The sequence below is a fragment of the Myotis daubentonii genome, chromosome 12 (assembly GCF_963259705.1).
Source record: "Myotis daubentonii chromosome 12, mMyoDau2.1, whole genome shotgun sequence".
Lineage (NCBI taxonomy): Eukaryota > Metazoa > Chordata > Mammalia > Chiroptera > Vespertilionidae > Myotis > Myotis daubentonii.
The window spans coordinates 18,489,058-18,511,702 of NC_081851.1; the positions used below are offsets into that span (position 1 = coordinate 18,489,058).

At 57.3% G+C, this 22,645-nt stretch overlaps 1 protein-coding gene across 3 annotated transcripts in view; it reads left to right on the forward strand.

Moving 5' to 3' along the window:
• The first annotated feature begins 714 nt into the window (after positions 1-714).
• The window catches only part of CRACDL (CRACD like), a 110,697-nt gene continuing 88,766 nt past the window's right edge, over positions 715-22,645 (forward strand). For 2 of the 3 annotated variants that reach the window (XM_059659000.1, XM_059659003.1), the window contains exon 1: positions 715-1,062. The gene's annotated coding sequence lies outside the window, so the exon portion shown is untranslated. Of the gene's footprint in view, positions 1,063-1,125; positions 1,334-22,645 lie in introns of those variants that run through there. The other variant, XM_059659002.1, reaches the window with a different exon arrangement.

Below are 22,645 nucleotides of genomic sequence, written 5' to 3' on the forward strand. Positions count from 1 at the left end.
GGCCCCAGGCTCGGCGCGGGTCTCCGGTGGGTTGGCTGAGCGCCCCCCCCCCCCCCGTCAGCACGTTACAAAGCGCCTCCCCCGGGACCGGCGCGTCGGTCACCCGGGCAGGGGCGCCGCGCGGCTGCTGTCCTCCCCATGAGTCACCTGGGACGGCGGCAGCTTCCTAATGAACCGGAGATGCTCGGACCTCACGAACAGTTGGAAACACCAACTTTTACCCCAAGTCAGACGCGCCCTTCCCGCCGGGCGCCCACTCCCTCAGCCCCGCCCGCGGGCGCCGGCTTTGCGGGCGGATCCGGAGCCCCGACACGGGGACCCGCCAAGTGCCCAGGGGATCCCCGAAGTGCCCAGGGGACCCGCGAAGGCCCAGGGGACCCGCCAAGTGCCCAGGGGACCCGCCAAGTGCCCAGGGGACCCGAGAAGGCCCCGGGGACCCGCAAAGTGCCCAGGGGACCCGCGAAGGCGCCGGGGACCCGCCAAGTGCCCAGGGGACCCGCGAAGCTCCCAGGGGCCCCGCCAAGTGCTCAGGGGACCCGCGAAGCTCCCAGGGGACCCGCGACGGCTCTGGGGACCTTGGACGGGCGGCTGCGTCGGGGCGCGCGGGGGCGCCAGGACGGGGGGCGCGACCGACCCGTCGGGGCTCAGGTGGCCCCGGGCTGCAGAGGTCAGGGCCGCCCGAAGCCCGACAGCGCCGCCGCGCGGGCGGGTGGGGAGGTTCCCGGCGCGGGGCAGGGGCCGCTGCCGCCGCCGCCGCCGCCCGGGGCCCTCCCGCGCGTCCCCGCGAGCCCTGGGCCGAAGCTCCCGGGAGCGGCTGGGGGCGGGGGAGGCGCGCGGCGGCCGAGCGAGCGAACGCGTCCGCCCCCGCGGAGCCGAGCGCGGAGAGCGAGCGAGCGGCGCGGGCTGGGAGCGCGCCCGGGACGCGAGCGCCGCCGCGGGAGGACGTGCCGCGCGGGTCGGACTCGGCCGTCGGGAGGCCGCCGCCACCTGCTGCGTCGCTCCGGGCCGCAGGGCCCGCGGGGCCGGGGAGCCCGGGCCCGGGCAGCGCCGCCGGCCGTGCAGGTACCGGGCGCCGGGACTGGGCTGGCCGCCGCGCGCGGGGGCCGGGAACCCGCGGCGCGGGGTGCGGGCGGGGCGGCGCGGGCTGGAGACGCGTCCCGGCGTCGCGCTGGGGGCGGAAGCGCCGCGGGCAAGGCCACCCGCCGGGTGCTCCTAGGACCCCCTGGGGCTCGGTCCACGGCAGTGCAGGGCAGGGAAGAGGTGAACCGGCTGCGCCCCGAAGTTTCCCGGGGCTCACGGGCTGCACCTGGACCTGAGAGGCAGAGCCAGGCAGGTAAGGCGATAAGAACATTAAAGGTGCGGGCGCCGGTCGGGCCGGCGGGGGTTGCGAGTCCAGGAAAGACTTGTGCCTCCCGCAGCCGAAGGCCCTTGCAGGAGGAATTGTGGGCAGATTCGTTCACCGTCTTCCTTATGCAGGGTTGATGGGGTATTTGTTAAACAAGTTTTGGGTTTTGAGCACAAGCCAGCAGTAAGGGTTTGACCTAAGAAACGCTTAAAATTTTAATCAGCAAATATTTATTGAACATACGCTTCCTATCAGACAAGGCTTTATATGAGGTTCACACAGGTAACTTAAGTAGTTACTCAAACTGGGGCTTTTGAGATGCAAGGAGAAGGGGACGCCAGCGCCGGAATCGGACGTGTGTCGGTACAGGCGGGCAGCTGGCGTCGTGTCACTGCTGAACACTGACTTTTGGGCCAGGAAACCCTTCAAGCGGGAGACAGTCAGCTGTGTGAGCCTTTAGAGCCACCCCGCACCTTCTCAAGCTGATGTCTTAAAATATCCCTCTCCCTTCCCGAGCCTGCGCCTGCAGCTTCCTTCATTTGCATAACGAACACATGGCCCCCTATTCTCCTTGGAGCGCAGCCACCCACTCACACCTGGGATGATGGGGCTTGGTGGTCACTCCTAAGCCGTCAGGGTCCTAAAGGGAGGAGAAACATCCAGGGACAGTGCAGTTCAGGGACATCTGAGGCCCCTGCCGTTGGGGCTGGCGGAGGAGTTGAGCTGGGCCGGCCGCCGGCTCTGCCCCGTGCCCTGCTCCTCCGCGCTGGAGCTGGAGATCAGTGAGCGAAGCTGCTCCTGGCTTTGCTCTGTGTTAATGTTGGTGTTGGAAAACACGGCACTGAAACCTTGCTCTCACAGAGCTTCTCGGTACCCCGTACACTTTGTGCCTGGGGTGAATGCCTCACTTGCTCACCCCGGTTCCAGACTTGCCTGCTGGTCAAGTTTCTTCACCCCTCTAAGCATGTCTCCTCTTTCATAAAACAGAGCAGCGGACCTCCCGTGGCTGCTGCGCAGCGAATGCGGAGCACCTGGCCGCTGCGGGCCCAGGCGTGTGGGCGCGCTGAAGGGCGGCTGCCCTAGTGCGGTGTTGCCATTGAGCGTGGTCCTCTCGAGCTGGTCGGCGGAGCTTGCTGAGTCTCAGTGGGCCGCTCAGCAGAATGGGAGTAGTGGTCGCCAGCTCGCAGGGATGCTGTCCGGGGTAAATGAGAGACTGTGTGAAAGCGCGGGGCCCACCTGGTGGGTGGGTTTTCCTGGTGGCCCCGCGGGCCTGGATCTGCCCGGGTGAGCTTGCAGCCACCTGCTTTTCCTCCGAGGTGAGCCTCGAGCGTTGTCGTGCACAGACACGTGAATTCTGCCTGGGAACCCGCCCCCCCCCCCCCCCCCAGTGTTGGAATCCGTCCAGCTGCTTCCTGTCAGGTTTATCATGGAAGGGGTGGAGCTTACCAGCTACAAGTGGTCGTGTGCAACCTTTGTTTTGTTTTAAAAGAACTTAATTTTGCTGCCCTAAACCAAGGACTTTGCTTCCTTTGGTTATTTTTGGACCTAGCTCACGATTGTGATTCTCCTGAACCAAATTCAAGTGATACTATCTCAGTCACTGGCTAGTTTAAAGCAGCTCGGCCCCTGGGGAGTCACCCTCTCCGTCTGGGCAGGTCCCTGGGGTCCCTTGCTGCGGGTGGTCTCAGGGCGCCGGGAGCAGGCTGCGGTCACATCAGGGTGTTGGGAGAGTGTCCTCTTGTTGGTCATCTGATTCTCTGGTGAGTTTCCCACCCACCCCGAGCCTCCTCCTGTTTCCACTGAGTGTTGTCCAGCGGGTGTCACGGGGTGAGCTGCAGCGGGGACCTGCCTCCTGCATCCTGGCCCTGAGGTCCTCACACTCTGGGTCCAGGTCCCTCCTGGGCACCTGAGCGCCCGCCCAGGCGGTGGGAGCCATGCTGGGCTGCCATTCCTGCTGTCCTGAGTGGTCTCCTGTTCCCAGGAGGACACAGGACAAAAGCTCCCCGTGCTTCCCACTCCCCCTCTGCCTCGCAGGGTCTCTGTGCCCCCATCACCTCTCCTCCTCCAGGCCGGGGGCAAAGGGGAAAGGGGCTTGGTCCCCCCAGGACACCCCCTGCCCCATATGAGAAGAGCTTTTTCTACTCTCCCTGGGGGCAGGAACCTTCTCAGGTTGGGTCCTCTGTCCTGTATAATGTGGCTTCGAGTAGAGGTCTGGGCCAAAACCTCCAAGCTTTGCTTGTGATATGGAAAGGGAAATTAAATACCTTTTTCCATTAATTCCCCATCCCTGGAGAAACCAAATGGGCCTGGTGCAGGCAGGAACAAGGGAAAATAGAGAGGCAGCTTCCCCCTCCCCCCCTTCACCATCCTTCTGGGCTCCAGCCTGGGTACTGTGCACTAGAATTATTACCTGAGAAAGGCTGGGAAGCTGGGGTGGGGGAGCTTCTGGAGCAACCAGTCGGGGCTGTGAAGGGTTGGTGGGGGGTGGGGGAGAAGACAAAGGCTTTCTGCCTACACTCCGCTGAGCCCAGCCCAGTAAGTCAATTTCATGTGGATTAACATCTTCCAAACCATCTTGCCTATTCATGCTGCAGCGTCTTCATCATCAGAATGGTCTACTGTGTGCTTGCATTTCCTGAAAGCAATGGAGGAATACAGAAGAGTCCCAGACATAATTGCTTCTTCAGGGGGCTGAGGAATTACTCAGAGAACACAGTCAGCCTTGTTTGAGGCCCAAAGCTGAATACCCAAGCCCTGGGTTTTGTGGACCGTGGGTGGAAGGTGAAGTGGTCAAGGAAGGCTTCTCGGAGGAGGTGGGGCTTTAAGTAACATTAAGTCTTGGCCCAAGGACATGAGATGAAAGAGAACCTCCCATGAGAAGGAACTCTTGAACCCCTGGAGACAGAAGGACCGGCCCAGAGTGGCCTTTCGGGACCCAGCTGTGTCTTGACTCTTCCTGGGGCCCTGCTGGCCCCTTTCCTTGCCGAGGTTGCTGTAAACCTGGTACAGTTAGTGTCCCCTGCAGGGAGGACGGCGTTCTAAATTCCGGTGCTTTCCCCTAACTGAGTGGAGATCGGAGGCATTTTCATTTAATCCTGTTTTTCTTAAAATATGTGCATCTGGAAAATCATTTCAAACCTTTTGGTCAGGTAATCGGCCCTTCAGACATGTTTGTGATTCTGAGGAGTTAATTACCTGAGGATTCTGTGTGTGGCTTTAATGTGCTTTACCCCTTAATCCTGGGCTCAGTGGGTCTCCAACCGGGAGATGCCACGGGAGCGCTCAGCACACCGACAGGAGACGAGGCATGTTTGGCCAGGCCACCCACCGGGGACTCCCCTCACCAGCGTCGGCCACTCGTTCTGTGCAGACCCTTGCACTGTTCCTGCGCACGTTCCTGTAGGCAGGGCTCACAAATGTTTTTCTTATGCTTAAGGTGCCTGTGGACAGAAATTACAAAAGATCCTTTTGAAGGGTGAGGAACAGGAAGTTATTTATTTGCTCCTGGCCCTGGTGTGTGGGACCGGTTTTTAAAAGTCTTAGTTTTGAGAACTTCCAGGAACTTGCCTACCCTCTGAGGTCCGTACACCAAGCTCCGTGGTTTCTCCCTGAATTCTCCCCAAGCTCCGTGATTCTGCCCCAAATTCCCACATCTGCGGGAGGAGCAGAAGCATTCACTGTGATGCGCGCGTTTTCCCAGAAACACTCTCAGCGTGGCCACGGCCAGTGCGGGATATGAAAATGTCAGAGGTGCTTCGCTTTCTTAAAGCAGGTGGTCCAGCAAAGGGGACAGGCGGCCAGTCAGGGCTCCAGTACCAGCTCTGCCACTTAGAGGCCCTGTGACCTCAGATACCCCACTGAGTGGGGCTGGTGACACACACACACACGCACACGCATGTACACGCACACACGCACACACCACCTGAGATACTGTATCAGCAGAGAAAATGTTTCATAAATGATTTGTAGCTATTAATCTTCCATTGTCTTCTTAAATGGTGAGAGAGCATTTATTATAATTCCCAGTGAGCAGCCCCTAGTACAGCACCTAAAGCCATGAAGGGTCTGCACGGGGAGCAAGTCTGCTGTTCAGGGTGCTCTGGAGCAGAGCTACTGGGAGGTGTCAGTGGGCGATGACCTTGGTGCAATTAACTAATTTATTTGCTTATAAAATATTGTATTGATTTTTAGAGAGAGCAGAAGGGAGAGGGAGAGGGAGAGAAACATTGATGTGAGAGGGGAACATTGATCGGCTGCCTCCTGCACGCCCCTACTGGGGATCGAGCCAGCAACCCAGGCATTGATCCCACAACGCAACCCGGGCATGAGCCTTGATGGGGAATTGAACCGGCAACCTTCCAGTGCATGGGACAACGCCCAACCAACTGGGCCACACCAGCCAGGGCCCTGGGTGCAATTTACAACACTCAGCGGGAAGCAAAGGGAAGGGCTGGGGCGGTAACAGGCAGGAGAGCGTGCAAGTTGGTGGGAGACCCTCAGCTAGTCCAGGGGTTCGCAGCATTCGCATCCGCTTTGCCTGCTGACTTGAGGTCACAGGGACCAGAATTAAAGTGCTAGCTGTGGGGCCATGGGTGGGAGGGGCCGCACCAGTGAACACACAGGTGTCCTACTGGCAAGCGTGGGTTCAGCTCCGTCCTGCCACCTCTGCGGCTTGCCGAGGACTTGATGAGCAGCCTTGGACTAGAGGCCCGAATGGGTGTCACCAGTGGGTGACTGAGTTAAGACCTAAATTGTATGCTTAGTCTCATGAGCATGACCTTATGAATATTCAGTACCGTTTCGGATGGCGGTGAGCGTGCTGTGAACATCGACCGCCCGGCTGCCTGGGCGTGCGTGGCCTCCTGCACCTTCCGTGCCCCTCTGCCCTTCCACGGCTTTCTCTCTCTGATACGCATGTGCTCTGCCTCCTGAGTTCTTATGCTTAACATAGTTTGTAAGAGTCAGCATTCCCTTAGCTCTCTTTTCCTCAGAATTGACTGTTTTCTGACAAGACAGCACTAAATTAGACCCTTAAACCAGTTTCAAGATTGGGACTATTTCTGCGAAGCCATCGTCCCGTTGACCTGGGTGCGCTTGCGGTGCATGCTGACCTCCGGGACCGGGAGGCCTACACGGGCTTATGTGGCTTGTTCACACCCACTTCGGGTTCGCAGAGGGACACCGAAGTGTGCGTCCAAGGCTGGGTTCTGCTCTCAGCTCCTCGGGACACAGGTGACCGTGGAGAAGGGTCCTTAGTCCCGCCGGACGTGCTGCTCTGAGCCTGGTGCTAGGCCGTCTCCGCTCAGCTCTTTGCGGCCTGGCGGCCGGCCTGTGGCCAGCACCGTGTCTGCACCGGCGGGGGCAGGGGCAGGGGCAGTGGGTGTGGAGGCCACACTTCGTCGCAGGGCAGAGGCTCAGACCCGGGTCTCTCTTTTTTTATTGAGTTTCTTGGGGTGACATTGGTTAGCAAAACCGTGCAGGTTTCAAGTGTACAGCGCCACAAAACGTCATCGGCACACTGCATCCTGTGCCCGTCGCCCCGAGCTGTCTGTCTCCTTTTATCCCTGCTTTGCCCTCCCCCACCTCCCCAACCCCTTTTCCCTCAGGCTATCACTGTATTGTTGTTTGTGCTTATGTGTTTTGGGGAGATATATATATATATATATATATATATATATATATATATATATATATATATATATATATATATATATATATTGGGGGGGCTTAATTCCTTCACCTTTTTTTTTACTCAGCCCCCAAAACTCCCTCCCCTCCGACAGCTGTCACTCTGTTCTATGTCTCTATGCTTCTGTTTCTAGTTTGCTATTTTTGTTCATTAGATTCCACATATAAGAGATCCCATGGTGTCTGTCTTTCTCTGACTGGCTGATTTCAGTTAGCACAATCCTCTCCGCAGACCTGAGTCTGTAGAGTTCGCTGCTCTGCATCGCATGGGACATGCAGTGCGCCGCTCTGAGGTCCCGCCTCCACGCTGCCCCTGCTTCTCTAACCCGGGTTTAATTCCTCACTCCCAGTCCTGAGGGCCTTCCTGATTCAGTCCCTTAATGATTCATGTTTTCCCTCACGCCCTCCCCACAAAGAACTTCTCCTGGGTCCTTCCTGAGCAGACTCTGCTCCCAGGAGCAAGGAGGAGGACGGGGTTGTTGGCAGGTGAGACCCACCCACTTGGCATCTGAACCACGGCCACACCACTCCACCTGGTGACTCATTCCCTGTGAACGGGGATCATTTCCACGGGAATAGAACTGGTCACGTATTTTTGGAAGGTTGTTGGGTGTCAGCTGCATGCTCCGTCGGAAGTCAGATATTTAAATCGTCACAGGTCAGCATTTCCAGTATACTCTCTGGGTGAAATGGGCTCTTCACATAGGCACACACGCGCTCAGAAGACCTGAGTCATCCATTTTCCAAGGCCTGGCCAGTGTCATCTTGTCCCTGTGGCTTTCATGAGCAAATCTGGGACTTGGAATTGAGTAGGCAGGGCTTATCTGGTACCACATTTAGAAGTGAAATTACTGGGTGTGTTTCATGGGCCCTGGGGCAGCCCGGGGGATCTCTAGGTGGAGGAGGAACCGCTGTGGACAGGAAGAAAGTGAACTTGGCACAGAGCAGGCCTGCCTGCCGTCTGGGGCTGGGACCAGAGTGGTGATTTGGCTCATTCCATCCAGTCTGCCCTTTGGCTGGTCCCTCGTGTGGCCCAGGGCCAGGTGCCACCGTAACAGAGAGCCTCTATGTCCAGCACACCTGGGCCAGAACATGAGCAGGTGCCTCGGTAACATTTGGGGGCACATCTTCCAAATGTCCTGTGCTATCCCGAATATTCACCTGTGCATGTGTGTACAAACGTGTATATTCAGTTATAAAGGTCACGCCCTGGCTGTGTGGCTCAGATGGTGGGAACATCATCCCATGCACCAAGAGACTGCAGGTTCGATTCCAGGTCAGGGCACATACTTAGGCTGTGGGTTTGATTCCCGGTCGGGGTGTGTTTGGGAGGTGGCTAATCAATGTTTCTCTCTCACACTGATGTTCCCCCCCCCTCCCTCCCTCCCTCTTTCAAAATCAATAAAAACATGTCCTCAGGTGAGGATTAAAAAATAATACATAACTAAAACAAAAGCGGGCACATCAAGATTGTTTTGTGGGTTGCCCTTCACAGTTAGTAGTGCGTGCCGAGTCTCATTTCCACATTCCTAGATAATCTTCCGCGGCAGCAGCCCCGTGGCTGTGAGGAGCGCCATCGGGTGGGTAGGCCAGTGCTTACTCACCCACGCCCTCTCTGAATGGGCGTTTAGGGAGCTCATTTTCCTCCTTTCGCCGTTTAGTGACAGACGACGGTGACCGTCCCTGCCGTGCCCTTTTGCACGTTTGTCTGGCTGGTTCCTCCGACGTCCCATCCCCTCCGTAGCTTTCCTGTGCATATACAAGCCTCCTCCTCGGACATGCATGTTCTTCCTGAAATAATTTCTTTCACACCACGGTTTTCCCCATGGGATTCCTGCATCTTGGTCGACAGCACCGGCAGCATCTGGCTCTTCAGGATTCCCGCGAGGTCCTTTAGGTAGAAGAGGGTGTCATGTGGAGGGAAGCCAGGAAGTGGAGTCCTGGGCGGCCCCGCCTCCAGCAGGCAGTGAGCAAACCAGGTGGGAGGAGCTGCTCACCTGTCTCTCTTCTTTAATTTTGTACTTCTTGTGTCATTTTAGACCAGCGGTTCTCGACCTGTGGGTCGCGACCCCTTTGGCGGTCGAACGACCCTTTCACAGGGGCCGCCTAAGACCATCCTGCATATCAGATTCATAACAGTAGCAACATTACAGTTATGAAGTAGCAACGAAAATAATTTTATGGTTGGGTCACAACATGAGGAACTGGATTTAAAGGGCCGGAAGGTTGAGAACCACTGTATTAGATGCAGGCAGAGTGAGAGCCACCGAATTAGCCAGGGGTATGGTGGGCCTGGTCCCGCCTCACTGAGTCAGCCTTTGGTCGTCCTTGGAGCTCCGTGACGGAGCCCCGACGCTTTTCTCTGCAAAACCAGATTGGGAGCTTCACCAGCCTGAGCTCCAAGCAGGCAGACGCGTGGTGGGGCCCCAGGCAGTGGTCTCTGCAGACCGGCCCTGCCCCAGACCATGGGGTGCCAGTCAGCCCCGGCCCTGCCCATAGACCACAGGGTGCCAGTCAGCCCCGGCCCTGCCCACAGACCCATGTGACAGCCACCCCTGGGCCTGCCTCAGCAGGAGGACCTGGCCTGGCAGCCTGGCTGTGTTCTCCCACGTTGGCAAACCCTTGTCTCCCCTGCCCCTTCCTTGGCGGTGTCCTGTGAATGTGGAATAGTCCCCCTCACCAGGCCTGGGTGGCAAGCGAGAGTTAACATCCTGCTAAGTTTAAGTTAGTGGCCAGTTTTTTTCATGAGTTACAATTGTTCATCCGTCAATTAGTGAACAACAGTTCTCCGCAGACAGGCTTTTGTGTATAATTACTGTGAATTCGGGTGCTCCTGTGGTTGCAGGCCCCCCCTGGGTGCAGCTCTCTGCTCCCCCCGTGCCGTGTGGTGGATGGTTTTACCCTGGTTCCTGTCGGCTAACACGCCAGGTGCTGTGCTTGCTTTATTCCTCACGGAGGAGGCCCGAGGCCCAGGGAGGTTATGGGGCTTCCCTAAGTCACCAGTACACAGCGGAGCAGGGTTTGAACCGGGTCCTTTCCTGTCACCTGCGTTTCACCTGTTTTGAACTGTTAACTTGAAAGGCTGGCAAGTGTCCGCATCACCTGATGGGAGTGAACACTCTTCACATTTTCCTCCCGGAGTGTCCACAGGGCCTGGGCCACCAGAAGGGCTCCTGACTCGGGGTCAGCTCCCCCCAGACCTCCTCCCTGACTTCCGCCCAGGGAGTCGATGCAGAGCCCTCCCCCTCCCTCCTGCTCTGCTGGGGGAACGGGGGAGGGGAAGGTCACAGGGGGGCCTGGCAGGGGGAGGACGCGGGCGGGAGGCTGGGCCGACCTGATCCGCCCTGGTGGCCTGGCTGTGTGGTGACCTGGGTCACTGCCTTGGGCGCTCTTCCTCCTCTGCGCATTGGGGTGCTGAGGTGCCCGCCTCCCAGAGTTGGGAGAAGCAAAGGCAATACTTCCTGTGGACATGGCCGATGTACAAGCGTGAGTTCAAAGCATCTCATTATAATGAAGCCTTACGTCCCGCCTCTCCCTGTTTTGGTTAACACTCTCCTAGTTGAAGTAGAATAAGGCCTGTGGCTGGGAGCCCTGGATGCAGCGCCCGGCCCTCCTGTTCTCGGCCGTGCGGCCTCTCACGGCCTCCAGTCCCGCCTGGAAAATGCGGTGGTTCTCACAGCCCCCTAGACCCTAGGGCCTCGGTCCTGGAGCGTTGCTGTGGGTTAACGGGAGGATGGTGCGAACAGTGCGTGGCCCAGAGTAAGCCCGTAATTAGCCCTTCCTCACCTTCTGGGGGAGTAAGTGTTAAATGGCTGCAGTCTGTGAGAATAAAAGCCGAAGGGAGACTTGAGGAAGGAAGGTTTGGAACCAATGGCCTAAGCTTGTGTGTATCCCAGCCACTAGTAGGCACTGAAGGAATACATGATCCCGCTAATTCTTGGAATCACCTTGAAAGGTGAGCTGATTATCACTGTTGGAGGTGAGGGAGTGAAGGTGACTTGCCTGTCCCCATCCAAGGAGACCTAAGTGGGGCGGAGAGAGAGGTGGTTCCCTAATGTCCCTGAGGGGGTGGGGGCTGCCCCGGGATCCTGGCTTGGCATTGGATCAGCGGTGGCGGCCTGAGTGTGTTCCTGGGTGAGCATGATCAGCTGAAGGAGCAGAAACTTCCCAAACATCATCTGTTCTTGTTTCTCCCCGCTCCCAAATAAACACTGCTGTTGTATTGCAGCTCTGTGCTCTTCTGACGGACGCACTTACAGTCTCTGTACAAGGTTGCCGTGGCAGCTCCTCCCTGGCAGCCAAACGGAAATCCCGTCTGAATTCACCTTAAGGCGCAGCGTCCAGAGGGTCTGCCGTGGTGGGTGTTCGGTTCTTGAAGGCTGTGGGCTCTCCCCCTAAAGCCCTGGTCTTTCTGAGCATGAGGGTCCCTTCGTAGCATCCAGCAATTTGGGAAACCTTTCACATGAAAGTGATTATATTTTCGCACTCTATCAAGGAGGAAAATATATATAAACAGAAAGACACTATGCATTTTGAGGTTCTTTGAGATAACATCTACACATATCGAAACATAATAACCTGCCCGTGTCTGCGACATCATATTGGTTCCACTTTCACATAATGATTGTGCATCAGCGATTGGCATGTAGAAAACTAAGGCTCAATGCTTGTAGAGTTAATATTTGTAGCCCTTCATAAATCTGGGTGTGCCCTTTAGCAGTTTGCTGTTTCCTCCAGGGGACTTTGCCTGCAATTTAAGCAGGTTCCACCAGGGGGTGCCTGGGATCATAACGCTTCTGCAGTGAGGCTTTATCCAGTGATAAGACCAAGTGTGGTTTTCTACTCCCAGATGTTTTCTTTTTAGGACAGAACTACTTTAATACAAAAAAACAAACAAACACACACAAAAACACCCCATATGAATGAAGAGAATGTGGTCTAAAAAGTAACCAACCCGGATGCCTGTGGCTCACTGGTTGAGTGTCAACCCATGAACCAGAGGTCACAGGTTCAATTCCTGGTCAGGGCAATTCCCCAGTAGGGGGCGTGCAGGAAGCAGCCGGTGGATGTTTCTCTCTCATCGATGTTTCTCTCTCTCTATCCCTCTCCCTCTCTCTCTAAAAAGCAATAAAAACAACAATAATAATAATAATAAAAGAGGTAACCAAACACAAAGACACATTTAAAAGATGTAGCAGGGTCAGTAACACCAACGTTCCAATGACTAAGGACTGCCTAATTTCCTCTAATTCTGCATTTTTTCTCAGCTTTCGGGCACCAAAATCAGTCCCAAGCAGCGGCACTGCTTACAAGGCATGTGAAGTGCCATCGCACAGCGGAGCCATAGCATTAGACACCTCAGTCGTTTTAGCCACGCAGGGACCGTGAGCCACTCCAGACCTCTCTTCTACCCGGACCTTGGAGAAGGCTCTGAGACTCTTGTGGGCATGTCCCTCCCCTAGTAGGCGAGCCTTGCAGGCACCTGTGGGAGGTAGCTGGTGTGGAGTCGATCTGAATATGAGATATATGGCCGCAAGAAAACCAGGCGAGTGCCCCTCACACAGCCCTATCAAATCAGCCAGTAGTTTCACCATAAAAGTTCACTTCTACTCATCCTGTCCCGTGTTCTTCAGCACACAGAACCGAGGCCCCTGTGGCACTCACAGCTAAGCAGTAGCTGTAGACACATCATCATAGTGCAGGGAGTGTGATGGTCCGGGCAGCAGGTCCCACTGGGGCAGGGCTGGGGGGTCCGGGTCATAGAGGTACTGGCCGTACTTGGGCTGGGTCTTCCATGGGGAGTGTTCTGGGGACCGTGAGGGGCGGGGCCAATTGTCCCCTAGCAGGGGAGGCACAATGCCGAGGGTCCATAATAGTTTCAGGGATCCACAAACATGTCTTAACTTACTTTAAAATGAGAAGGGAGACATGAACTTCAGGTCAAAGAAAGTGTCTTAATATATAAAAATGTGTTCATCTTTGTACCGATGCAATTGTAAAATATACTTTTTATTTTTAATAGAAGGAGGGGCCCATGAAGGCAAAAGTGCACAGAGCCCAAGAAAGTTATGCAGTGGCCCTGGCTGGGAGTGTGACAGAGCGTCCTCCTGGCCTGTGGAACTGCCTGAGCAGTCACAGAGGCGGTCAATGGCGGGGGAAGGGGGGGACCCCTCGCTGCCGTGGCTTGGCAGTGCCCGGGCGCGTGGGGCTGAAGGAGAAGCAGGGACCCTGAGAAGACTGCAGCTTGCGCAGCGCCCGCTCAGCGAGGCAGGCTCAGGACCAGTCTCGGGGTGCCTCGGGCTTAGGCACCCCTGAGAGGCACATGCTGGGAAATGTGAGGCCCTTCAGTCTTAGCTAAACCAGCCAAGGTTGGAGTTCTCAAATATGGGTGTTAGTTTTTGTTTTCCTTTGTTTTGGGCCCTAGTCCCAGCCTGGTCACTGGTGATGAGACTCACACACCTGGGAATGTTCGACTTCCCTGAGTCGGAGCAGCAACTCATCCAGGCTGGCGGAGGGGCTGAGACGCTGTGTGTCAGGTGCCTTCCCAGTCCAGTGCCTGGCCTCTGGCCATTGGCAGATGTCGGTTTCCTTCTTTGCTTGTCCACGTTCCTCACCCAGGGAAGGCCAGAAGGTGGAGGTGGCTTCCCTGGGCCCTGCCTTGGCCGGGTGCACCTCTGCAGCTGCCTGGCCTCGCCGCCCGGCTGACTCGGGAGGTGTGGACGGGACTGGAGTTTGTGTTTGACAAGCTCTGCAGGCCAGTCTGCTGTGTGGCCGGGGCTGACAGCTTGGCCTTCACCTGAGTGTGTCTGGGCCAGTTTTGGTTTCTAAGACCGGGGCTCCCCGCTTCCTGCGGGAGGGAGGAGCCAGGACCTTGTCTGGGGAGATTCCAAGGGTGCAGGGCTGGGCTGGCTCGCACCCATGGCTCCGGAGAGGCACAGTCACTCCTTTGTCCTCGTGCCTTCTGAGTACTTCTTCCTCCTGGCTCGGGCGTGAGCAGGGACTCACCCCACATCCTTGGTGCGCGTTCCCAGTCCCTCCATCCAGGCGGTTAGAACGCACTTGCTGCAGCCTGAGTGCTGCCCTGTGACTGGAGGCAGCGTGGCCTAGGTGTGGGCTGGCCTCCACAGTCACCTGAGAGGGTGCAGACGTGTGAGCAGCTCTTATCATAATTAGACTAAGATCAGGGCCGCTCTGCAAAATGCAAACTCCGCGGGATAATGAATTTGTTTGATGGAGGTAGCATGTGAGTGGATCTAGAAGAGTGCGCGTCATTGCTACAGGCAGGAAGCACGGAGAGAGGCGTCTCCATGGAGGACGGTCGGGCCTGCGTAGGACGGGCCACGTCTGATGGACAGGACGTTGACCGTGAGGAGGGCTTTCGAGGGCAGAGGCGTTTCAGAGGAATGGGCTGCCTCTGACCTGGGGAGGCCCTGCACCCTGGGGGAAGTAACGGCACCTCTCAGTGGCCAGGGCCCTGGAGGCCCGGAGCGGCGACCGCTCACGAAGGCCCTGAAACCAGCCGTGCTGGGGGGTGGGGGGGGGGGTGGGGGGGGGAGGGTGCAGAGACAAGGCCTACAGGCCAAGGTGTGTGCAGTGCCACCTCTGCCCGTCGGAAAGGCAGGAAGTGTGGCGTGTGATGCGGAAGCTGTTCGCTCGGGGAGAACCAGAGCTGGGACCGGGAGGTGCTCGTGGGGACTGTGTGGAGGGCACGGGCATGTCAGAGCGTGTAGGAACGGAGAGATTCTGCATGTTCCTGGATGGGAGGGGTCAATATGTTAAATATTTAGGTCATTCCCAAATTAATTTATGGATTTAGCTACCCCCTGGTGGTCAGTGCTCTCCCACAGGGGGAGCGCGTCTCAGCCAGATGCCAGGCTCATGGCTGGAGAGTGCAGCAGCGGTGGCAGGAGCCTCTCCCGCCTCCGCAGCAGCGCTAAGGAGCAGCGAGCAGGCGGGTAGTAAGGAGTTGGGGATCCCGGATTGTGAGAGGAATGTCTGCCAAGGGGTCCCAGACTGGGAGAGGGTGCAGGCTGGGCTGAGGGACCCCACACCCCCCAGTGCACTAATTTTGTGCACTGGACCTCTAGTAATAATATACACATTTTGGTATTGGGGTGGGAGTAGAAAGCCTATCCATGGAACAGACTAGAAAGTCTGGAAGCCCTGGTTGGTTTGGCTCAGTGGATAGAGCGTTGGCCTGCGGACTGAAGGGTCCTGGGTTCAATTCCAGTTGAGGGCACATGCCCAGGTTTCAGGCTCCATCCCAGTGGGTGGCATGCAGGAGGCAGCCAATCAGTGATTCTCTCATCATCGATATTTCTATCTCTCTCTCTTCCTTCCTCTCTGAAATCAATAAAAATATATATTAAAAAAAGAAAAAAAAAGTCTGGAAAACAGAAGTGAGTAGATTTAGTTAATATTTAACCACTTGGGAAACCATCAGGTTTCTCAATATCAAACCCCAAAATATATTCCATGTGCATTAACACTTTAAATGCAAAAAGTAAATCATTAAATTCACTTTAGATAAGGATTTAAGATACGGTGGGATGAGAAACACGATACTGGAGGCAGAAGCCACAAGGCCAAAAGTGTTTTGATAATTCATCAGGGGGAATGCGACCTTTAGTATGCAATCAACTGTCCCCTGATCAAATGTGAAAAAATGCCTGCAACCTTAATGACAAATCCCCTCTCGCCTAAAGAACTCTGAAAATTGATATGAAGAACTTGTTATAAGTGAACTCCCAGTAGGAGTGTGAGCGAAGGGTATGCATTAGGTCTCATGGGAGGAATAGTGGCAGTGAGTGTGAGGACGTCCATCGTATGGCAGTCAAACAGGTGCACTTCAGAGGAGATGATGGCACTCAGTGCAAGTGGAAGGGCGGCAAGGACGCCCCTATGCCCTCGGGAGTGGAAGACAGCCTTCTGCCAAGCAGTTTGGCAAATGTCCCCAAATCCTTAAAAGAACTCCTCTCTTTATCATGGTGCTTCCACGTTTAGGAATTTCCCCCAAGGGAACCGTTAAACCTGCAGTCCAGAGAGTCCTGTGCAAGGGCGTTCATCACAACGTTATTTATGAAGGTGGGAATGTGGAAGCGGTTTGAACGCACAGTGATGGGGATGAGTCATTCACCCGCCAGAATTCGGGCTAGCCCTGCAGAGCGTTTGTGAAGGAAGGATGCTCGGTCACAGGGAACTTCGTGATCTAAGCTAAATGGGGAAGCAGGAAGGATGGTGGCTGGAGCTGGAGGCAGAGAAGGAGCCGAGAGAAAGGGCCAGGGGCCAAAGTGAAGACGGGACATGTTGGGAGAATGGGCCGGTCTTCGTGTTCTCAGTGAGTTTTGATTGATCGGGTAATAGGAGCCAGATGCGGTCATTTAGGCTCGATTTAGAGAAAGAAGGTTTGGGTGGACTGAGCCACAGGAGGGGTGCGGACAGCGGACAGGCTTCCCCGGGGCCACAGACACCCTGCCACCCGTCCAGGGCCCACCCAGCCCCTCCAGGCAGGCTTTGCATCGGGGATCCTCCCCCTCCCGGCCGCTCACCCCTGCCCTGGGAGCTGCCCTCCCACCCTCTATTCTCCGTGTGTATGAAGGATCGGGATCCAAATCAAACAAAACACCCAGGACATACAACTTTGAAAGAAAAGGAAGTTCGTATCACATAAACCTTTTTAAAAGAGGAGTCCCATTCTACATTTTTATATTTCCTCCTCCCATCCCAACACCAAAATGTCTTATAAAAATAAACTTTTCTGTGTGCGTATAGGGAAAAGGTTGGGAGGAAACAGAAAAATGTCATTTCTGGTAAGCTGTGATATGATTGTGGGAGATTTAATATTTTCCTGTATTTTTCTAATCAGCATGGATTACTTTTTTAAGAAGTTTTGTTGGGTTATAGTTGGCATATAATCTGCATACATTTAAAGTGAACAATTAGGTTTTGAGATACGTGTGCTCCTGTGAAAGCAACAATACGTTCAAGATACTGAACAAATTATCACCCAGAGGTACCTCCTGCTCTTGGTAATCTCTTCCCTCCATCCCTCCCTCCCCTGCCCCCTACAACACGACTGCTGGTCACCCTCTGCCACTGTTCTCCAGTTTACATGCCCCAGGATTTTGTCTAAATGGAGTCACACAGTGTGTCCTCTGGCCGGCCGGCTTTCAGCCTGTACTTATTTTGTGATCTGTCCATGTGGTTGTGTGTATCAGTGGTTTATTCCTTCTTATTGCTGAGTAGTGTTCCATTGTGTGGATATAGCACAGATTTTTTTTTTACAACCTAATGAGCTAATTAGGAGCCTCCCCGTTTTTCTAAGTGTACCCTGAGATCGGGTAGTGTCGTGGGAGTTTGGGTCCCGATGTCCGTCCCTGTCTGAAATTTGGGGCTATGTCTGAGGCCTGGCGATGACTCTGAGGGCAAGGATCTGGCCAGCCCCGAGGGGCCTCGCGCTGTCATTCGCCAAACAGAAGGCTTGGCCGTGCTCTCGAACGCTCGAGCTGTGCTCAGGGTGTGGGTTTGGGTTCCAGGAGGCTGAGTGCTGGGTAGCAGACATTATGAAGGATTGCCCTGGTGTTTCATTTCAGCCTGAGGGTCGGAGAAAGCCTTGTGCAAGGACCTTGACCTCTTGTCACCAGTTGGCATTCAGTGTGACTTGCACGCATCACGTGAGCCCAGCAGTGCTGCTGCCGTCGGTGCCTGCCCACCTGCCCGGTCCCAGGCCTGGCCGGCACTCCCCCCGCCCACTGCGCAGGGCAGTCCTCCTCTTCACCGGCCCAGCGCACCCCCACCCCGTCTCCCCGCAGCTCTTGTCCGTCATCGAGGGGAAGCCGAAGGCCTCCCTCTGCTCCTGGGTGGTTTCCCACAGGGCCTTCCCTGTCTCCCCCGTTGGCCCACGCCCAGGCAGGACTCCAGACCCCCAGGGCTCAGGGCGGTCATCCTCAAGCATCCCTGCCCCAGGGGCACGGCCACAGGCTTGGCCTGCCCCACCCCCTATTGCCCCACGCACTTGGGGTCCCTGGGGGTGTCTCTCGTGTGCTCAGGAGTGAGTCACCATGACAGACGGCTCCGGCCTCCTCCTGGGCACTCCCAGGCCCACAGGAAGGGCTTGGCCACCCATGGAAGGAAGGGTGGCAGGGCAGCCCCTCTGCCGCACTTTGTACCCCCTTGACCCTGGGCCTGAGTCCCCTAAGGTCTGTCACATGATGTCCTTTTTATTATCTCGCAAGTCAGGGTCAGACCCAGTCGCCTGGTCAGGCCAAGAAATGGACACTCCCATCCTGCTGACCTCCCTCCCACTGTATTTTACCTGAGCACCCTAGGGCCTGGGCCAGTGATGGCGAACCTATGACACGCGTGTCAGAGGTGACACGCGAACTCATTTTTTTGGTTGATTTTTCTTTGTTAAATGGCATTTATTGCACTTAAAACTGGTTTGGCTGTTAAGTGGCATTTAAATCATAAAATAAATATCAAAAATATAAATCTTTGTTTTACTATGGTTGCAAATATCAAAAAATTTCTATATGTGACACGGCACCAGAGTTAAGTTAGGGTTTTTCAAAATGCTGACACGCTGAGCTCGAAAGGTTCGCCATCACTGGGCTAGGCCAAACCCTCACCAAACCACCCACTCTGCAGAGACCCTGATCGAGCAGGGAGCTGACGCCTGTGCCTGCTCGACTGCACCCTTTGCCCCCTGGGCACCTGCCACTGCCAGACGGCCCAGCGGGGTGCTGGGACCTGGCCAGGAGCTGCCCTGAGGCTGAGACTCATCCTGCCCTTCCTTCTCTCTCAGGGCTTTAGGAGGGAGGGAGGCCAGCGGTGCGGGGCCTGCCAGGGAGGGCACTGACCGACAGGCACCTGCCCCGGGCCACCTGGCCTCCTGGTGGGGACAATGCAGGGCAGCACCTCCGCGAACTCGGGAATCCCTCCGCAGTGGGCAGGCGGGGGGAACGGCCAGGGCTCCTCTCTCCCCAGCAGGGACTCCTGTTTTTAAAACGTCTCCTTCAAGAAGGAGGGAAAACTAGTAGCTCCTCCTGGCCCACGTCCGCCATGTGATCTAGAGCCACGGGGGCAGGTCCAGGGCCGGGGCGGGCGGGGAGCAGAGGCTCCTGAGGAAGCCCTGTGGGCTCAGCCCAGGGCTGTCTGCCCCACGCCCGGCACTGCCTCCTGCTGGCCTCGCACAGGAGCTTGGTCCTGCTGGAGCTTCGGGGCCTGGGGACTGGGGAGCTGGGCGAGGGGCCTGGGGGTGGGGCGGAGTCCTGGAATGGGCCTGGGGGGTGGCTGTCTGTAGCAGAGGGTGGGCAGGACCCTGCTGGGTTGCTCAGGGGGCCCCTCCTGTGTCCCAAGGTGCCTTTTGTGCGTGCCTATACCCGTGGGACCCACTTGTAGGTGCTGCGAGGCCCATGTAGAGAGGGGAGCCCTCCCTGGAGCCCCAGCTCGGTGGTGCTGCCTGCCGCGGGAGGTTGAGAGGCTGCTGTTGAACTGGTTGGGCGGCTGGGTGACGCTGGAGGAGGCGGGAGGAGGGCCTGGCTGGTGACGTGGAAGGTCCCTTAGAGGAATTCCCGGGACAGTTACCTGGGCCCTTCGGCTCAGCGTCTTCTCCCCGGCAGGTCTCCTGACTTTCTGGCTCCTGATGGGGTGGGCACCTGGGTCCACGGCCAGCCCCTCGCTGGTCCCTGTGTCTCCGGGAACGACATGACGGTAATAAAAGCAGCAACGGAGGCCTGATTTCCAAGCCTGTTAACCCATGTTCTCCCCGTCCTCCTCGAGGAGGCAGGGGCTCGGGGGTGAGTCACTGCTTCTAACCCTGAGCTGGGGCTTGGCCCCACCCTGTCTGGCTCTGAACCAGACAGTCCCCCAGGGTGTCGTCCCCCGACTCGGCAGGTCGGGCCACAGGCGCTCACACAGCTCAGCTCATGTCGCCCTCAGAACGGCCTGCAAGGGAGGCTGCTCTCGCTGCTGACTCAGAGTTTCGAGGCCCAGAGCGTGAAGGGAACTCGCCCAGCCTCATCCTTGATCAGGGTCTCCCAGCTCCTGGAGGTCACGCTCCCCGTGACCCGCTGGAGGCCAGGCCTGCCCTGTGACGGGAGGTGTGCTCCTCGGTTACTAAGGTGCCAGGCCTCCGAGGCTGACCTGTGTCTCTGTGTCTGGCCACTCCTGACACCTGCCCCTCCCCTCACTGCCCACAGGTTCCAGCCTCGATCTTCCTGTTCTGCAAGCATCCCAAACGCTAGGCCTCAGCCCTATGCCCTCACGCCCACGTGGTCGTCCGGCAGTGCCCCAGGTCACTCTCTCCCTCCCTCACCCCCTGGGCAGAAGTGCTGCTCCTGGTCACTTCCTCTCCGCCACTCACACAACTAACTCCACACAAGGAGATGGTGGCAGTGCCTCCCACACCCCCACAGAGATCTCTGGAGGGTGCAGAGGAATCTAGACTGATAAAACCGTCATATGCTAATTATACCGATGACCTTCCGGACAAAGCCAGGGCTGCAGGGAAGCCCGGGTGCCGGTGCCAGAGGAAAGCTGCTGCCGGCAGCTGGGGGAGGAAGGCCTTCTCTTGCACGAATTCCGTGCATCGGGCCTCTACTAACAGATAATAGGTGCTCGGTAAACGGCTACTGAATCTGGTTGAGTTGAGCTTTTAGATACAAATGTTCTCCCTTCTTTTCTGATCTAATGCCTCTTGTGTGTGAGAACTTGGCAGTAGGGTGAGAATTTTCCACATGACAGAATGGGTCTCGGTGGGAAGGAGTGATACCGATTTCATTTTTAACTCCAGATTTTAACTCCCTGATTGTGCTCCGAGTGTGTGGCTGGATGTCTCGAGAAACGCATGGAGTTTGCAGCGTGGGCTCACGTCCTCCCAGCGTGCGTCGGCTGAGGTGGCGAGGCCGCAGATCTGCCCCCAGGCTCCGCTGAGGCTGAGGACCTCGGGCCCTGGCCGCGTCGTCGCAGGGTGCCGGTGGGTGCCTGCAGCTTTCCCCTGGGCCCTGCTTCTGGCGCCTCAGAAATGAGTCAGGACATGTGCGACGTGGGCTGGTGCGGGTGGCAGGGAGCCCAGAATTAGCTCAGCTGTGTTTCCTTCAGCGGAGGGGTGGCTGTGCCAGGTGGGGGGCGGGCGGGGAGAGGCAGAGGCAGCGGCAAGCAGCCCTGAGCCTCAGCGGAGGGCTCTCAGGAGCCGTCACAGGCCTCAGGGCTTGGGGGGCGGGCTGCTGGGTGCCTGGCACACACCTAGTTGTGCACGAGCAGTGGGGCGAAGGGGCAGACCTGTGCAGCCCAAGCTGGTGTGACCCCAGCACGCCTGAGACAAGTGTGGGGGGCAGATGGGGATGGCCATGTCACCCCCAAGGAGCAAGTGGCAGGCAGGTGTGGGCAGCGCCGCGCTTGCCGCCACCTGCCACCCAAGCGGGCAGAGCCGAACAGACCTGAGCTGACCTGCCCCGGACAGCAGGCCTCCTCCCCTCCTGGCAAGCTCCCACTCCGCAAGCCGCCTTTCTGCTCAGAGGGCGGGAAGGTTAGCGTGGGTATCTTAACAGATTGCAAAATGTTTTGTCCTCTGTTGCCCTTCTCTGCCCTCCCAGCCTCTGGCAGGTGCGCTGCCGGACGCCAGTGGTCGGCACCCAGGAAACAGGGCAGCTTCGTGCCTCCCGTTGGGGGGGAGGCCGGCCCTCCTGTCGCCGCGTGCGTCAGCGAGGTGGGACAGTAAGATACTTAATCCTGAGCGTGTCAGCGTTGTTCCAGATAAGACACTTGTAAAGGCTGTGGTGTGCGGCACGGGCGCGTCCCCTCTGCGGTTTCCCCGTTGCCATGTGGGTGCACGCCAGCAGAGGGTGGTGCGCTTGGGGTTTCCGTGGGCTTCGCCGTGGGCAAAAAGTACTGAGGACGGAAACAGAGCACCCGAAGGTGCCCAGGCAGCCCAGCTCTGAGGCTCAGCAGGTGGTTTCTGCCTTAGAGTGCTGGCCTGGCGTGCTCACTAGCCTGTGGGTGCAGGAGGCCATGGTGGGCTGGCTCCAAGGGTAGCCCGCAGCTCCCTCCCAGCAGGGGCCTCCCTTCTTGCCCTGGATCGACGCCCCGTTTAGAACTGGCCATCCTCATCCCTGTCTGTCACAGGGGATCTCACACCTGGACCTGCCACAGAAGGGGGGGCCCCTCATCTGTGGGAGCTCGAGAACTTCTGTCAGCTTGGTCCCTCCAGCGCCTGACCTAGTGCTCTGCACACGGAGGACCAGGACCCTCGGAAGTTCTGTGGGCTCACACCCTTTCCACGCCCCTTGCTGGCACCGGGGGTCAGGGCCCAGGGGCATTTGTGCAAAGGGTCCCACAGTCTGGAGAATCTTTTCCGTTGATACAGCCATCCGTTCTTCTAAAGGCACAGCATGTACCCCACAGTCTTGTTTGGGCCCCACATGAACTGTGAGGTGGGCAGGGTAAGAGCTAATGTGCCCCTTTGAAGGAACAGGTACCGGGGGCCCCGAGAGCAGAGGGGCGGTGCCCGCCTGGGACCAGAACCATGGGTCCCCGCCTCTCGATCCCGCACTTTGCGCAGGTGCCTGGCTTGGTCCATCAGGACATCCCTCCAGGTCCCCACCCAGGACGCTG